Here is a 15,676-nt window from a genome sequence, read left to right as displayed (position 1 = left end):
CCTCCTTCTGCAAACTCCACACACTGTGCCCTGGCACTTCCTTCCCTCAAACCCCGCACACTGGGCCCTGGCACTTCCTTATCCAAACCCCACATGCTGGGCCCTGGCACTGCGCCCCCTTCCCTCAACCCTGCACCCCTGGCCTGGCGCTGCACCTACTTCCCTCAACCCTGCACACTGGGACCTGGCTCTGCGTCCCCCCCCCAGCCCTGCATGCTGGGATTTGGCACTGCACCCACTCACCCAATCCCACACGCTGGGCCCTGGCACTGCACTTTCCCCCAGACCAATGCACACTTGGCACTACTTCCTTGTTACTTGGCTCTGACATGAATTTCCCCTAAGCTGGGACTGCAGTGTTGCTCTCTACCCAGCTACTTGGTACTGACATCCTTTCCCCTTTGCTTGGCACTATGGCTGCTCCCTTCACCTCCCATACACACTTATTTGGCACTGGATTTATTTCCCTGTTGTTTGGCTTTGATACTATTGCCTAATAGTATTGGCACTACTGTCTTACTTGGCATTCTGTACTTTATGGAAACCTCTTCCCTATCCTTCTAATCACTTTTCTGGACCTTCACTCTGTCTGCCAATGTCATAGTGGTATAAAAAAAAAAAGTGGGTAACCTAAACTCCATGTTCCCCAAATGAGCAGTGGGTAAACTCTATTTACCCTCAGTTACAATACTCATGTCTCCGGAGTGTTGTTTGAGATGAGGTAACCAAAACTGAACTCACTGTTCAAGGTTAGTTTGCATCATTGGTTTTTAGAATACCACAGGGTGCTCCAGAAGCTGACACAAAAATGCCAGAATTGGGCTTTGTGATGTCATTCCGCAAAGAAGCATCTTCCAGAGGTGTCACGGTGCAGTAAGAAGGCAATTTGCTGACTCGTTTATACTTTAATTCAGCGTTTCCCAAAAGCTGCCACTGTGGCTGCATGGGGCCACCTTTGGCTTTTCTTGTGGCCACACCCTCCTGAGTGGTGTAGGCAGGAGCGGGGACAAAGCAGCTGCACCTCCCCTAGGGCCACCAGCAGGGGCAGGTCCCGGCCCCCTTCTGGAGCCACTGTAGGGGCAGGCACCACTGTGAGTTCTCACCTTCGCGGGGGCAGTGGGGCTTGGGCTTTGGGCTTCAACCGTGAGGTGGTGGCAGGCTCTGGCCATGTGGTGGCAGGCTCCAGCCTCAGGGCTTCAGGCTCCAGCCCCCCATTGCCACTGGCCCTCTCCGCTCCCTCCCCCTCTAAGGCTTAATTTGTCCCCCAGTTTGCTGGGACTGAGTAAATCTGCTGTGAAAAGTGATATTTGTATATTTGTTAATATCACTTTTCACAGTAGCAGATTTACTAGCTAGCATATCTTTAAAAAAAAAATCAACCAAAAAAAGCAAAACATATAAAGCACCTTATTTGTGTTTCTGTATAGGTTCCATAAAGAATAGAGACAACTGTACATTATTTTTATTACTGAGTCTGCAAAAAAAAACACCTACATAAATATCTTACAATGATTTGGACATAATTAACTTTAGGAAAAAAGTATATGTGCATATATAAGTATTTTAAGAAAAATTGCCAGAACGGCCTCCAGCAAGAGTTGGTGGCCGCACTCTGAGGCCACCAAATAATTTGTTGTGAGAACCTCCGCTTTCATCAGTGACCTCTAGTAGAAGTTTATAAACCACTCTGAGATTCTCGCTGCACTTATGGAATCATAGTTAAGGCATCCCAATGTCTTCACTATGAGCTAGATACCTTGTAATTTCAAGAGACAAACCTCTAATTTAAAAATCTGTTGTGAAACACTCCATGGGGTGCTGTTTATTGCTGCTGTTTATTTGTTTTTAGTGAAAACATATCATTTAAATTTAAACAAAAGCAATAATTCTTCTCCAGTCCTTTACCATTGAGTATAAAGTATGGCTCAGTCCACTGTCATAAAGAATAATTCTTAGCAGAATGCACTTTCTATTTGAAATGAGAAGGCTAAGAATGTTAATCAAGCTAGTGATTTCATTAGCTGAACACTCCATGGCACTTCATAGGGCAGTTATATTTTGCCTAAAAAATGCACCATCATTGACAATAGTACTCTCTAGAAGTACTTACCTCAGTATTCCACCATTCTTTTATTATTATTATTTTGTCAATTTCCTTTTTGCTGATGTTGAAAATACCCAGAAAAATGAATACATACATTATTTTTAGACCAGTTGTCCAAACGAGGGACCTTTGACAAGATCCCAAACCAAGGCTCTTATGTAAAGTAAGAGGTCATGGGTTAAGAGGGAAGGGCCTCTCATGGATCAGTGACTAATTAATTAACAGAGGAAACCAATGGTAGGAATAAATGGTCATTTTTCACAGTGAAGAGAGGTAAATAGTAGGGTCCCCCACAAATCTATACTGGGACAAGTGCTGTTTAATATATTCATAAGTGATTTAAAAAAAGGAGTAAACAGTGATGTGGCAAAGTTTGAAGACAATACAAAATTACTCAAGATAAGTAAGTCCAAAGCTGACTGCAAAGAGTTACAAAGGGATCTATCTCACTAAACTAGGTGACTGGGCAACAAAATGGCAGATGAAATACAGTGTTAATAAGTGCAAACAAATGCACATTGGGTGGGGGAGGGGGGAAATCCCATCTAAAATGATGGAGTCTAAATTAGCTGTTACCAATCAAAAGAGATCTTGGAGTCATCATGGTTAGTTCTCTGAAAACATCTGCTCAATATGCAGCCACAGTCAAAAAAGCTAACAGAATGTTAGGAACCATTAGGAAAGGGATAGATAAGACAGAAAATATCATAATGCCATGGTACACCCATACGTGGAATAATGCTTGCATTTCTGGTCACCCCATCTCAAAAAAGACATCAGATTTGGTAAAAGTGCAGAGAAGGGCATCAAATGAGTAAGGGTATGGAAAAGCTTCCCAATGAGGAGAGATTAAAAAGACTGTGACTGTTCAGCTTAGAAAAGAGATGATTTAGGGAGGGATATGATAAAAGTCTATAAAATCATGAATGGTATGGAGAAAGTAAATAGGGAAGTGTTATTTGCCCCTTCACATAACACAAGAACCAGGAATCACCAAATAAGCTTAATAGGCAGCTGTTTTGCAACAAACTTAAGGAAGTACTTCTTCATACAACGCACAGTCAACCTGTGGAACTCATTGCCAGGGGATGTTGTGAAGGCCAAAAGTATAACTGGGTTCAAAAAAATAATTAGATAAGTTTATGGAGGATAGGTCCATCAAAGACTATTAGCCAAGATGGTCAGGGATGCAACCCCATGCTCTGTGTTTCCCTAAACCTCTGACTGCCAGAACCTGGGACTGGATGACAGGGGATGGATCACTCAATAATTGCCCTATTCTGTTAATTCCCTCTGAAGCATCTGTCTCTGGCCACTGATGGAAGACAGGATACTGGGCTAGATTGGTCTGACCCAGTATGGCCATTCTTATGTAATAGGACCAAAGTCTGGGTAGTTTAATTTTTGGCCTAACAATTTTGACAGGATGCCTCACAAATAGCTTATTTATATCAATCCGTTATTTTCCTTAGATGTTGTAAATAATTTGTTGCCTAGATTCTGTTTTTCCTTTATCATAATGATTCAATCTGACTAGCTTTTTTGTAAAATTCATATATCACAGGCCTTACCTCAAATCTCTAAGGGCCTGATTCAATCCTAAGTGAAGTCAGTGGAGTCTACAAGCCACAATTTCCCCTACGTTTCCTTTTATTCTGACCTATTGTCTTAAAATCCAGTGATGGAACTTCCCAACTTCAAGAAAATCCCTCATTACAATAGTATATGTGCCCTGCTACATCCTGCCAAGTTGAAAATTGAATTTAAGGGAAAATGTTTAACTTTATGAAATGCCAGCGATGCAGAAATAACAGAACAAAAAGAGGACTGCTGAACAGCTAAGTGTGACCCACGGATCAAGTTTGCTATCTTCATTCCTATGGGTTATTTCCAAGAAGTTTCCTTTCTCTCCCTTGCCCCCTCATTTAGATCCCCAATCCTGTTTCCACTGAAATCAATAGCAAAACTCCCATAGAATCCAGTGGTGCAGTATCAGACTCTTTATATAGAAAGTACTAACTAAAGGGGGAGAGACTGCCTAAAATGATCCATTTTGTGTTCCCTAAATTTGTTTTTTGAACTGTTTTTCAAACCACATAGATTGGTAATAATGTGTGCTAAATATAAATTACTCTGTTTAGAATGTATCAGATTACTTTTTCTATAATCCTTAAAGGGAAATTAAATTTAAATACATAAGCATATTCCATCTGGAGCTTATATAACTTGGAACTTCAGAAGGAGCACATGCTCTCTTAGTTTTATTAATTATAGTATTTATGTGTGTACCACTTTGAATGGGGAAGTAGTATCCAGGGTGTGACGGGTTCAGTCACAGAGACTCCCTTGGGACTGTTACCTGATGTGCTGAAACTACCTCTGAGCCCGTTTTCCCTGTTAGTTTGGGACTCCAGAACCCTGCCTTGTGAGCCAGACACACTAGTCTGCTGCAACACGGACCCAGGTCTGATCCACACCTCCAAAGCTGCAGACTTGAACCAAAAACTGCTCAGCAAGTCACCTATCTCCAGCACCCAGACACCCAGTTCCCAATGGGATCCAAACCCCAAATAAATCCATTTTACTCTGTATAAAGCTTATAAGCTTTGTAAGCTTTGTAATGATACCTTACAAGAGACCTTTTGCATAAAGCATATTCCAGTTACATTATATTCACATTCCAAGCATATTTTCATAAAGCATATGGAGTGCAATGTCAAACAGGGTATTTAGGAAACAGAATTTTTCTGTGGGCATGTATGTTTAATAGGGGAACTACAGCCTCTGCAAAGAGACACTGTAACATGACTAAACCAGAGTCATTATGTTTAATATATACTGTAACCCCATGTAATCCAATTTGGGTTTGAATATGTGATTGTGGTACTTCTCTGGGGATGGGCTGCCTCTGTTTGCATATGCTAGAGTGTGTGTGGCGGGGGGGGTTAAGTAACCCATGTAAAAGAACTAGGGTGCTTTTACATCTCAAGACAAAATACAGTTGTTCAGGAATTTCATTTGTTGCAACAAGTTATAAACTATAGAAATGATCCCTGAAAGTATAGTTAAACTGTGGGTGGAACAGACATATGGTTCCTCATGTGAAACCAGTTCTAAATGCATTGTTATAATCACTCATAAAAGCTTCCACCTTTGTAAATAAAGATGTTGGGCAAGACTTTTGGCTATACAGCGACACATATATGATATGGGGGGGAGGGGGGGACCTCACCCTTATCTGGATACATGCCACCACACACTGTCAACTCCTACTTCTTACTGTCATGTGTCCAGGTGGCCCCACTTTTAAACTTGTTGGCTATGATGGGTAGGACTTCAACAGACCCATTAATCCAGATCTTGATGTTTCTAGGTGTTCTTCAGGGGCCTAATCCAACTCCAATTAAGTGAATGGAAAGACACCCACTGACTTCAGCGGTCTTTGGATCAGGCCCCAAATAAAAATAATCTTGTGTTTATGAGACATAAATTGAGTCTTTCAAATGTGGGTGAATTGTACTTTTCTAATAATTTCCCTAACTCTGAAATCAAATTTATATTTCAACAAAACAATCAAGAAACCTCTCTTGATACTAGATGAGAAGCTTTCAAAGAGACCATTTAGTGTGCAACAACAAATGATATAACATTCAAACTGATCGCTTAGTGGAACTGATCTCATAGTGGTCGGTCTTTCCTCACAAACACCAGAAAATGCAAAACCTTAGAAATAGCTAAATTGGAGTTTGGTCTCTGAGAAAATAAATCTCTAGAAATTTATATTATAAACAACTTAAAAACCAAGGCTATGAATAAGAAGACTCAAATGGAAGACTCCTAGTATCATTCTTCACACATGATGAAAATGCACGTATGGTACCTGCCATCATAATCTGGATCAAACACATACAATCCCATAACAATCAACTGTGAGTTCCATCTCAAACAAATTATGACATGATACTTGGTAATGGTGTTTAATATGGTTTCGTTTATTGTCCGCCATTTTGGCTTGTAAAGGACAAGTAGTTCGCCATGTTAGACAGCCTTCTTGTTCCCTTAGGAGAGAAAAGGCAGGAAATCTAGTGGCTTGTTGCTAGGCAATGGGAGGGATCATATAGGCTGGGAAAAAGCAGAAAGGGGTTCTCCCTCTACTCTTACCTTGGAGAGAAGGGAGGAGGTTCTTTCCAGAGTTGTGGCTTGGAAATAGATCCGACACCAGTTATCTGCCTGTATACCAGCTCAACTCTAAGTGTGTGGGAAAATATCTGGTTTATTGTTGGGGTTTATTGTTTTAAGCATACCTCCATCCACGGGGTTTCTACCTCAAGTGGCTAGGGCTCTTACTCACAGACAGGACGTCGCAAAAGGGGTTAGGTTGGGAAGTTAGTTAGGCCTCTTACCTGATTCCTCACCGTTATTCTTCGGTGTGGTAGTCCTGTCCTGTTCCAACGGTGATCGTGGTTCTGTGAGTCATTCATCGAATCCTGGTCTTGGCGGCAGCAGCAGCGTCTGGACACGGTATAGAGCAGCCATCATTTACCCTTTTGTAATCCCTGTGTGAAAGAGTTCCAGGTTATAAAAAAGAATCGATTGTTTAAGTTGTGGTCTCTGGGATTATTTTGGATAAGCTCTGATAGATGGGCTATACTGAGGGAATCTTGGGAGACTTCTGTTAGCTCCCCGGAGTCTTCTGGAAGTAGGGTCCTGAAATCCTGAAATAATAAAGACTAATAAACTAACAGTACTGGCGAACACAGCAGGACCCTCCAGTTAATAATTAATTACGCTGTGATAAGGTTTCCCTCCCTTCTACTATTTAAATTACCCTTTTATGGTTGCGTTATACTGAACAGTAAATCCCAACTGATTAGAGTGGAGTGTGTTTGCAGAATGTCAACCCCAGACCATGTGTGTGGGTTCGGACCCTTGGTGTAGGCGGTAGGCAACTGGTGATCAGACATCGTTGGTTCCACCATAGGCAGGCCAATGTGGCCGGCAACCAGAGAAAACAGGCTTGTAGGGATCAGTTACCAGAAGGAGTTTTGGAGCTGATCGACCTAGGGAAGCAGCCTGGGTTGTTGAGACCTCATACAGGCAGTCCACCCAAGGGTTGTTGCTGGAACGACTCCAGGACAGCTCTGGTGCAAGGCGCCATTTAGGGAACTGTCAGTGTCCCATACTCTCAGCTGAGCTCAGTCCCAGGAGGGTAGGGCCGATTAGGGAGGCAACTGGTGGATTAGCTACCTGCGGTTGAACACTCTAAGGCGGCCTGTCTCGTAGTGAGACCTCAGGGAGAAGAGTCCAAGTATACGGAACCAGGGAACGGTTTCTCTGGGGCACAAGCTCGGGGTCTGAGGGCCTGACAGGATTTGGTGCCATTTTGTATACCATGAAGGGGCCAGTAGGTGGCACTCAAAGGCAGCGTTCTGCTCAGCTTGAGGAAGTGGGCACTCCCCATTCTGTCAAGCAGAACCAGAGGCTAGTGAGCTGGGGAACCACTCACACTCCCATAGCTCCAACTGGAGTGGCCTGAAGCCTGCTGGTGGGACAACTCGAGTCCTGATTAGCTTCAGTGGTGGTAACCCCACATTCTGAGTCACCATAGTTCTATTACAATATGTGCGTGTGGGCGAATTGTTGTAGATCACAAAGGGAGATGCCAGGGTCGCTTATGGAGATTGCAATCCAGAAAACGGCCAAAGGTGACAATCTGTGGAAGGAGGGAACCTTCCATGGGAGGAAGGCTTGGACAATTTTCCAATCTAAATGGTCTGGTTTCATTGGTGGGGAGCCAAAGCCCTCAAACAGAAGCCTAAAAAGAGCCATGCTGTATGGTCTCCTGTCGGTTACCAAGGAGTTAATCAAGGTAGTTGCTGAACAGGACACCGTACTAGCAGAGGCCAAAACCCAGATATCGGCCAAAGAAGCCAAGATTGGAAAATTACAGTCCAAGATAGACTCTCTACAGGAGCAAAGTGTATCATGCTCTATACTGGTAGGGAGGCTAAAGGTGCGGGAACAAGATCTGACCGACCTTCTAACTGACAGAGAGGAGAAAATTGAAACCCTAACCATCCAACATGAGAAGGTGCAAGCAGCCTTGCGGCAGCTTATGAAATCAGTGCAAGCAGGTGCTGGGGGAGCACTTGAACATGTGAAATGCTAACGAAGGGAGGCTCGGCTAAGATCTAAGTTAATGAGCATGAGGGGAGCAGTGGCAGCCATTAGATCGGACCCACTCCCCTATGATAATAGTGATTCTGAAGGGAGCTCTGAGGAAGAATGTGAAAGGGAGAGGGGTACTGAATCATATAAGCAACATCATCAGGAAGAAATAATACCATCAGCCCCCTGTGTGACAGAGGAGCCTATCCCTCTAGCACCCATAACCACCACTGTGGTGACTAGAGAGGATCACACTGGGAAAAGTAGTGAGGCCCATAAAGAAAACAAGGTGTTCTCACCTGAACAAGCAAGGGCAATGGGAAAGTCACTGGGTCCATTGACCCGAGAATCAGCCCTTGATTGGGTGGCATGGGTTGCTGCCATCCTGTTTTGTAGTTGGGGACATCATTGCTCTTATAAGGGAATGCACTAGACCAGAGGATTATCTGGGACTTCTCATGGAAATTCAGGCTACGAGCATAACCGAACTCGTTGAGATCTATAGTGAGTTGTATCAATTTTTTTTACCCCAGAAGCAGCATCATTGGGAGATTTTACTCAGATCGGCAGAGGGCTGAAGCACACTCTGAAAGTTATATCAGCCGCAAAAAGATTTTGTACCTAATAGCGGGTGCTCGTAGGGGGGAAACGGGAATTTAAAGACTCGGTGATTCAGGGTTTAAATCAGTCAATTAGAATAGCAGTTGGACCTTTAGATACCCAGTCTCTTTCTGCGAGGGAATTGGAGCTCCTACTTCAAAATGGGTATGAGTTGCAGAGGGGTGCATTCACTGGCAACTCCAAAGGCAAGAAGATTGTGGCAATCTCATCCCATAAGATATGGGATGGGGGTGGGGGGTAATAATCCTAAACAAAAGTCTAAAACCAGTAGCCCTTCGTTCCAGCATTAAAGGGGCACGTTTTCTAGAGGACAGTTTAAAAATCAGCAACAATATGGTCCACCTAAGCCAGAGAATGACCGTAAGGCATTTAGGAGGCTAGTGTGGAACCAACTGTTAGCTTTTGAAAATAAAGCGGATATTGATGGATTACCCACTCCAGAGTTAACCAGGAGATTGGTGGCCCATCAACAGACAGTGGCCCGAGGAGGAGATGGTTCTCCTCCCAATTTACTCTGACTAAGCCTGGATAAGGTGGCTACCCCTACTATTGTAAATATTAGTCAAGGTCAGTGGGATAGATAATGTCCGTATCCGGGGCGTTTGGGAAAATCTGCCAAACAGTGCTCATAGACACAGAAGCAGCCGTACCGTTAATTTGTGTTGCTAAGTGTTCAGTTATTACCTTTGTACCTGTAGTCTTTTGGCAGATACTTGAGGACTATGAGGGCAAAGGTGGGAGAGTGGTCAAGTTCATACCACCTTTAAGGTGCAGTATAGGATCGCTGGCTGTAATGGCATCAGTGGGTCTCCATCATTTAGAAGGAACAGGCATACTAGGAAGTAACATCTTATGCAAACTCCAGGTCATCATTGACTTACCAAATAAAAGACTGATTCAGGTCTCAGATCCTAAGTGCGCATCAAACAAGGTGGCAGCAATTAAGGCATTAGAGGAATATCAACCAGCTCCTCAGGACCCAGATGTGCAAGAGGTTATCCAGAAATACCCACAGGTTTTTGCTCAACACAAACTGCAATGTGGGCTGATCAAAGAAGCAGTTAGCATCCAAGGGCCTGATCCTCGTCTGATTAAACAATACCGGTTCCCAGAGAAGGCAGTACCAGTATTCCTCAGGCCATTCAATTGTTAAAGGAGCAAGGGGTGTTGAAGCCCACTAGTAGCCCTTGCAATTCACCGATCTGGCCGGTACAGAAGTCTGATGCTTAACTGTAGATTTTAGAGAGGTAAACAGGGTAACCACTAAACTCACTCCTGTGGTTGCAAAATATCAGGAGTTGATGGCTACTGTAGATGGAGGGGCTCAATGGTTTAACGTTATCTACTTAGAAAATGCTTTCTTCAGCATTCCCATCTGTGAGGAAGGTCAGCAGAAGTTTGCTTTAACATTCGATAACGAACAGCTAACTTTCACAACAACTCCACAAGGACTGCATAACAGCCCGACCATTTGTCATAGGAAGATATCTGCCATGTGTAAAGCCCTAAACCATCGTAATCAGATTCTGTGCTATGTAGACAACATCTAAGTGGCAACCAGCACTCGGGAAGAGAATCTACAAATTTTAGAAGAAATCATCGAAGCCTGAATAGGCATAAGGTTGTACCTCCATATGTGAAATCTTCTCAGTACTTATATCTCGATTTATTAAACTTAATGTCCAACCCGCGACCCTGGGAGAAGAGATGTGTCCTTCGTTTATTTTTTCTGAGATGACATATCTGACAGGGGTGTGGCAAGTTCTAACAACCACAGGTGACATTCCTGTCAGATATTCCCAGTGGCCTAGCGCCCAAACTAGCACCAATACTTCTTGCTCACAGGAGGTCAATCTGCCTTTTACCTCGCTCAATGTTTTGGATGCATAGGCAATAGGACGGTTTCTTAATCAACCCACAGAAAGCCCAGCTGGTGAAGCAGCAAGTCTCATACCTAGGAATCACTCTGGGCCAAAAAGGAAAAACTCCAGATAAACAATGGGTGGAGCTAATCGCAAAACTACTCATTCCTCAAGATGTCATTGCACTGAGGTCACTCCTAGGATTTACCAGTTTTTCAGGGGAGTTCATCGAAAATTATGCAGGCATAGCAAAGTCTTTATACCAACTGCTATGAAAAGGAGTGTCATGGAAATGGGAAACTGAGGAACAGCAAGCTTTTGTCACCTTGAAGCAAGTGCTAACATTAGCGCCAGCATTAGCCTACCCTCAAGCAGGAGTTCCATATTATTTACAGCTGGCTGCAACACCTACCAGCATTGAAGCGGTGTTACTACAACATCAAGAAGGTAATCTACGTCCTATTGCCTATGCATCCAAAACATTGAGCGAGGTAGAAAGCAGATTGACCTCCTGTGAGCAAGAAGTATTGGTGTTAGTTTGGGCGCTAGGACACTGGGAATATCTAACAGGAATGTCACCTGTGGTTGTTAGAACTTGCCACACCCCTGTCAGATATGTCATCTCAGGAAAAATAAACGAAGGACACATCTCTTCTCCCAGGGTCACGGGTTGGACATTAAGTTTAATAAATCGAGATATAAGCACTGAGAAGATTTCACATATGGAGGTACAACCTTATGCCTTGATTTCTGAAGGTACTGAACATGAGGGTCCACTCCCATCAGAGTAACTGTTGTTACAGTCACCTTTTTCTACATTGAAATCATGGGAAGAAGTAAATCAGAACCAACTCACTGTCTGGGCAGTGGATGGCAGCGCCTATTATCTGGATGGATGCCCGGTGGCAAGGTCTGCTGAGATCCAGGAAGGGACTGGAAAAACGCTGCAAGGAACAGTAAACCCCACATCAAACAGGCTGCAGAGCTAGTAGCTATTCTAGCTGTGCTTGCAGCAGAAGAGTCTGATGTTAATCTATGCTTGTGTTCTGACACCCTGGGTAATCCAAGCATTGGTTACCTGGATGCCAATATGGATGGCTAGAGACATGTCTACCATGGCTGGCTGGCTGGTGAAGTATTCTATGATGCTGAGACAAGCATGGGATATAGCATCCTCCCACACAGGTGTCAATTGCCTATTTAGGGTCAAGGCACATAGTAAAAACCTCTATGCTCCAACAAGCCTAAGCCAACAAGTCAACATACTGGCAAAGCAAGCAGCGAAACTAGGTCCTGAACCTCTATGGAAGTCACCGATAGTGGCACCTGTAACTTCATTTAAAATGCCAGCTCCCGATCCGGCTACAGCTGCAGATATTCTGTTTCTGCAACATCAAGACCAAACATTAAAGTCTTTGTTGCAGGAAGGAACCTGTGGGGGCTATAATATCCATCAAAATTCAGCAGGCTTGATCCTGGCTACAAAGGCTTAATCTGAAAAGGAGTTACCTGTCCTAGTGATGCCAGGAAGTCTGAGACAAGAGTTAATTGCACTAGCACATCAACAGGGACATTTTAATAGCACCAAGATGTTAGATGTTAGAACGAATTCTCAAAGTAGCCTGGTGGCCACACATGAAAGATAAGGTCTCTGACTTTGTAAGATCTTGTTTGCATTGCGCCGAGAACAATGTGGACACATGGCCAGTGAAGTGTCCTTTGTTACACCACCTAGCTGAGGGTCCTTGGAGGAGACTTCAAACAGATTTTATTGGACCACTCCCAAAATCGAGATGGGGTAGCATTTATTGTTTGGTGTCATCGATGTGTTCACACATTGGATAGAGGCGTACCCGACCAGGAACGCAACAGCCGCTACAACCGTGATGGTTTTACTGGAACAGATCTTTTCCAGATTTGGTTTACCTGCAGAGATAGACTCTGATAGAGGGCCCCATTTTGTAGGCAAACTGACTCGAATATTATGTATTGCCCTTAATATCAAACAGCGATTACATATTGCAGCCCATGCGCAGAGCTCAGGGATGAGCTAATCGTACCCTTAAGACTGCTTTGCGGAAGCTCATTGAGGTGCATGGGAAAGCTTGGGATGTGAAGTTGCCATATGTCCTTATGGTAATGAGATCAACAAAAGCTGTCCATGGCTATTCACCCCATGAACCCTTAATGGGTCAGGCTATGGCTATTCCTGAGCTTTGGTGGGTTGGGGGAGTTCCTCCAGACAGGTATCAACCGAAAGTTAAGATTGATCAATTTATAAAACAGCTGTTAACTACTATAAGTGAAGTCCAGTACCAGGTTGCAATAATGTTAAAGGCGGAAAATCAGGTAGCTAATAATCGGCTAGATCATTTTAACGACAAGTGCTGGTAGGTAGGAACTTTGGTTATGTATAGATTTTACATGGAGAAAGGACGTTCTTAGTCCGTGGTGGATGGGTCCTGTAATGATTGTAAACAGAGCTAGTGTATCAGTTTATGAGGTTAAAATTCCAACAAAAAGAGGAACCAAGACCAATTGGTTCCACCGTAGCCAACTAAAATTATGGAAAGGTAGAGAATTGCTATAACTCCTACACTGTAGTAATTGTTCTGTTCTGTGTTGCAGGTAATCATGTCCACCATCGACTTGGTTTTAATGTGACATTGTGCAGTCTATATGGTTTTATAAAAACTTGATAATAAGTCAATATAATGTAACTGAGATGGTTTTAGAGAAAATACGGTAATAAGTGAATGTAACGTAACTGGGATATGCTTCATGCAAAAGGTCTCTTGTAAGGTATCATTACAAAGCTTATAATCTACTGAGTATGATCATCTGATTTGTATAAATGTACCACTCTTGTAGCTAAAACTAGAAATATAAAATGTAACTCTGAGGGCCTATTGTAATTGTGTAAAGTGTGGACCATTAATGATGGTTTGGAATCTTGATGACTCCCATTGTCTGCAGATGGCTGTATTTACCTCTGAGTCTTCCTGTATATGTGTGTGCTGGCAAATGAGTAATGAAGTCTTGCAGTGACATGTGATCATGTCACCTGAACTGGAATCCATCTTTAACCTGGTGCTTTTCCAGTGAGGGGGGGTGGAAACCCAGAGAGACAAAGAGTTCCCGCCTTATGCAAAAGATATATAAAGGGGGGAAGAGAAGAGAGGAGGAAGAAGCCATCATGAAGAATCCCCTAGCTACCACCTGAGCTGCAACAAGAGCTGTACTAGGGGAAAGAATTGTGCCCAGGCCTGGAAGGTGTCCAGTCTGAGAAAAACTTACTGAAACATCTCTGAGGGTGAGATTATCTGTATTTAGTTTGATTAGGCATAGATTTGCGCATTTTATTTTATTTTGCTTGGCGACTTACTTTGTTCTGTCTGTTACTACTTTGAACCACTTAAATCCTACTGTCTGTATTTAATAAAATCACTTTTTATTTAGTAAATTCACTCAGAGTATGTATTAATACCTGGGGGAGCAAACAACTGTGCATATCTCTCTATCAGTGTTATAGAGGGCGAACTATTTATGAGTTTGCCCTGTATAAGCTTTATACAGGGTAAAACGGATTTATCTGGGTTTAGACCCCATTGGGAGTTGGGCATCTGAGTGCTAAAGACAAGCGCGCTACTGCGAGCTGTTTTCAGGTAAACTTGCAGCTTTGGGACAGGAGATTCAGACCCTGGATCTGTGTCTGGAGCCAAACAGGAGTGTCTGGCTCAGCAAGACAGGGTGCTGGAGTCCTGAGCTGGCAGGGAAAACAGAAGCAGGGGTAGTCTTTGCACATCTGGTGGCAGCTCCCAAGGGGGTTTCTGTGATCCAACCCGTCACAATCATGTCCACCATCGACTTGGTTTTACTGTGTATAAGTTGCTTTTAATTTGTTCCAGTGGAATCCTATGTAGACATGTTTGAAGGCGACCATTATTTTTGTATCACTGGGGAACATTTTGCCCTAGAGGACCCAGTAGCAACCCCAAGTCCTCTGAAATAAATAAACCAGTATCACTAATTGTTAAGAAAGAGGGACAGAACTGTGTGTTGATTTGACTTATGGAGAAGAAAGGAAAGTCAGGTAAATTCCAATCTGCCATCTCAAAGGATTACCGAAGTTATACAGCACGACCAGTGGGATGTATCAAAAAGCCCAAAGACAAATGTGGGAAATGGTTAAACCTTTATTTTGTAATTGCACCAAGGTTAAAGTGTCAAATAGACCAAAGTTATGCGGGTGCTCGGTAATAAACATTCCTGACCACATTTCAGTAGGTTTAATAACTGGAAATATCTCGTCTTCCTGGTTTGTAAGGTTTCATCTGTACCAGTTTGTAATCAGCCTGATATATGTACAAAGCCTGCATCTACACTTACTGCAACTCCCCTAACTAGCACAACACCAAAGAAATTTGAGCCGGTGACAACAACTGAATACCCAGGTAAAGGGAAATGGTATCCTATTGCAGTGTTTCCCAAACTTGGGATACCGCTTGTTTAGGGAAAGCCCCTGGCGGGCCGGGCCGGTTTGTTTACCTGCTGTGTCCACAGGTCTGGCCGATCGCGGCTCCCACTGGCCGCAGTTCATTGCTCCAGGCCAATGGGAGCTGCTGGAAGCGGCGGCCAGTATGTCCCTCAGCCTGCGCCACTTCCCGCAGCCCCCATTGGGCTGGAGCAGCGAACCATGGCCAGTGGGAGCCGCAATCGGCCGGACCTGCAGACGTGGCAGGTAAACAAACCGGCCCGGCCCACCAGTGGCTTTCCCTAAACAAGCGGCATCCCAAGTTTGTGAAACACTGCCCTATTGGGAGGTTTACACTGGTCCCAGCATATGGAAGGGGGAAACCTAGTATTAATGATGTGTTTAATTGTATAAGTCTGTTCAAATTTAATGTTACTCCTGCAGATT

The sequence above is a fragment of the Chrysemys picta genome, chromosome 2 (assembly GCF_011386835.1).
Source record: "Chrysemys picta bellii isolate R12L10 chromosome 2, ASM1138683v2, whole genome shotgun sequence".
NCBI classification, from domain to species: domain Eukaryota; kingdom Metazoa; phylum Chordata; order Testudines; family Emydidae; genus Chrysemys; species Chrysemys picta.
Note: the sequence above shows the minus strand (reverse complement) of the source record.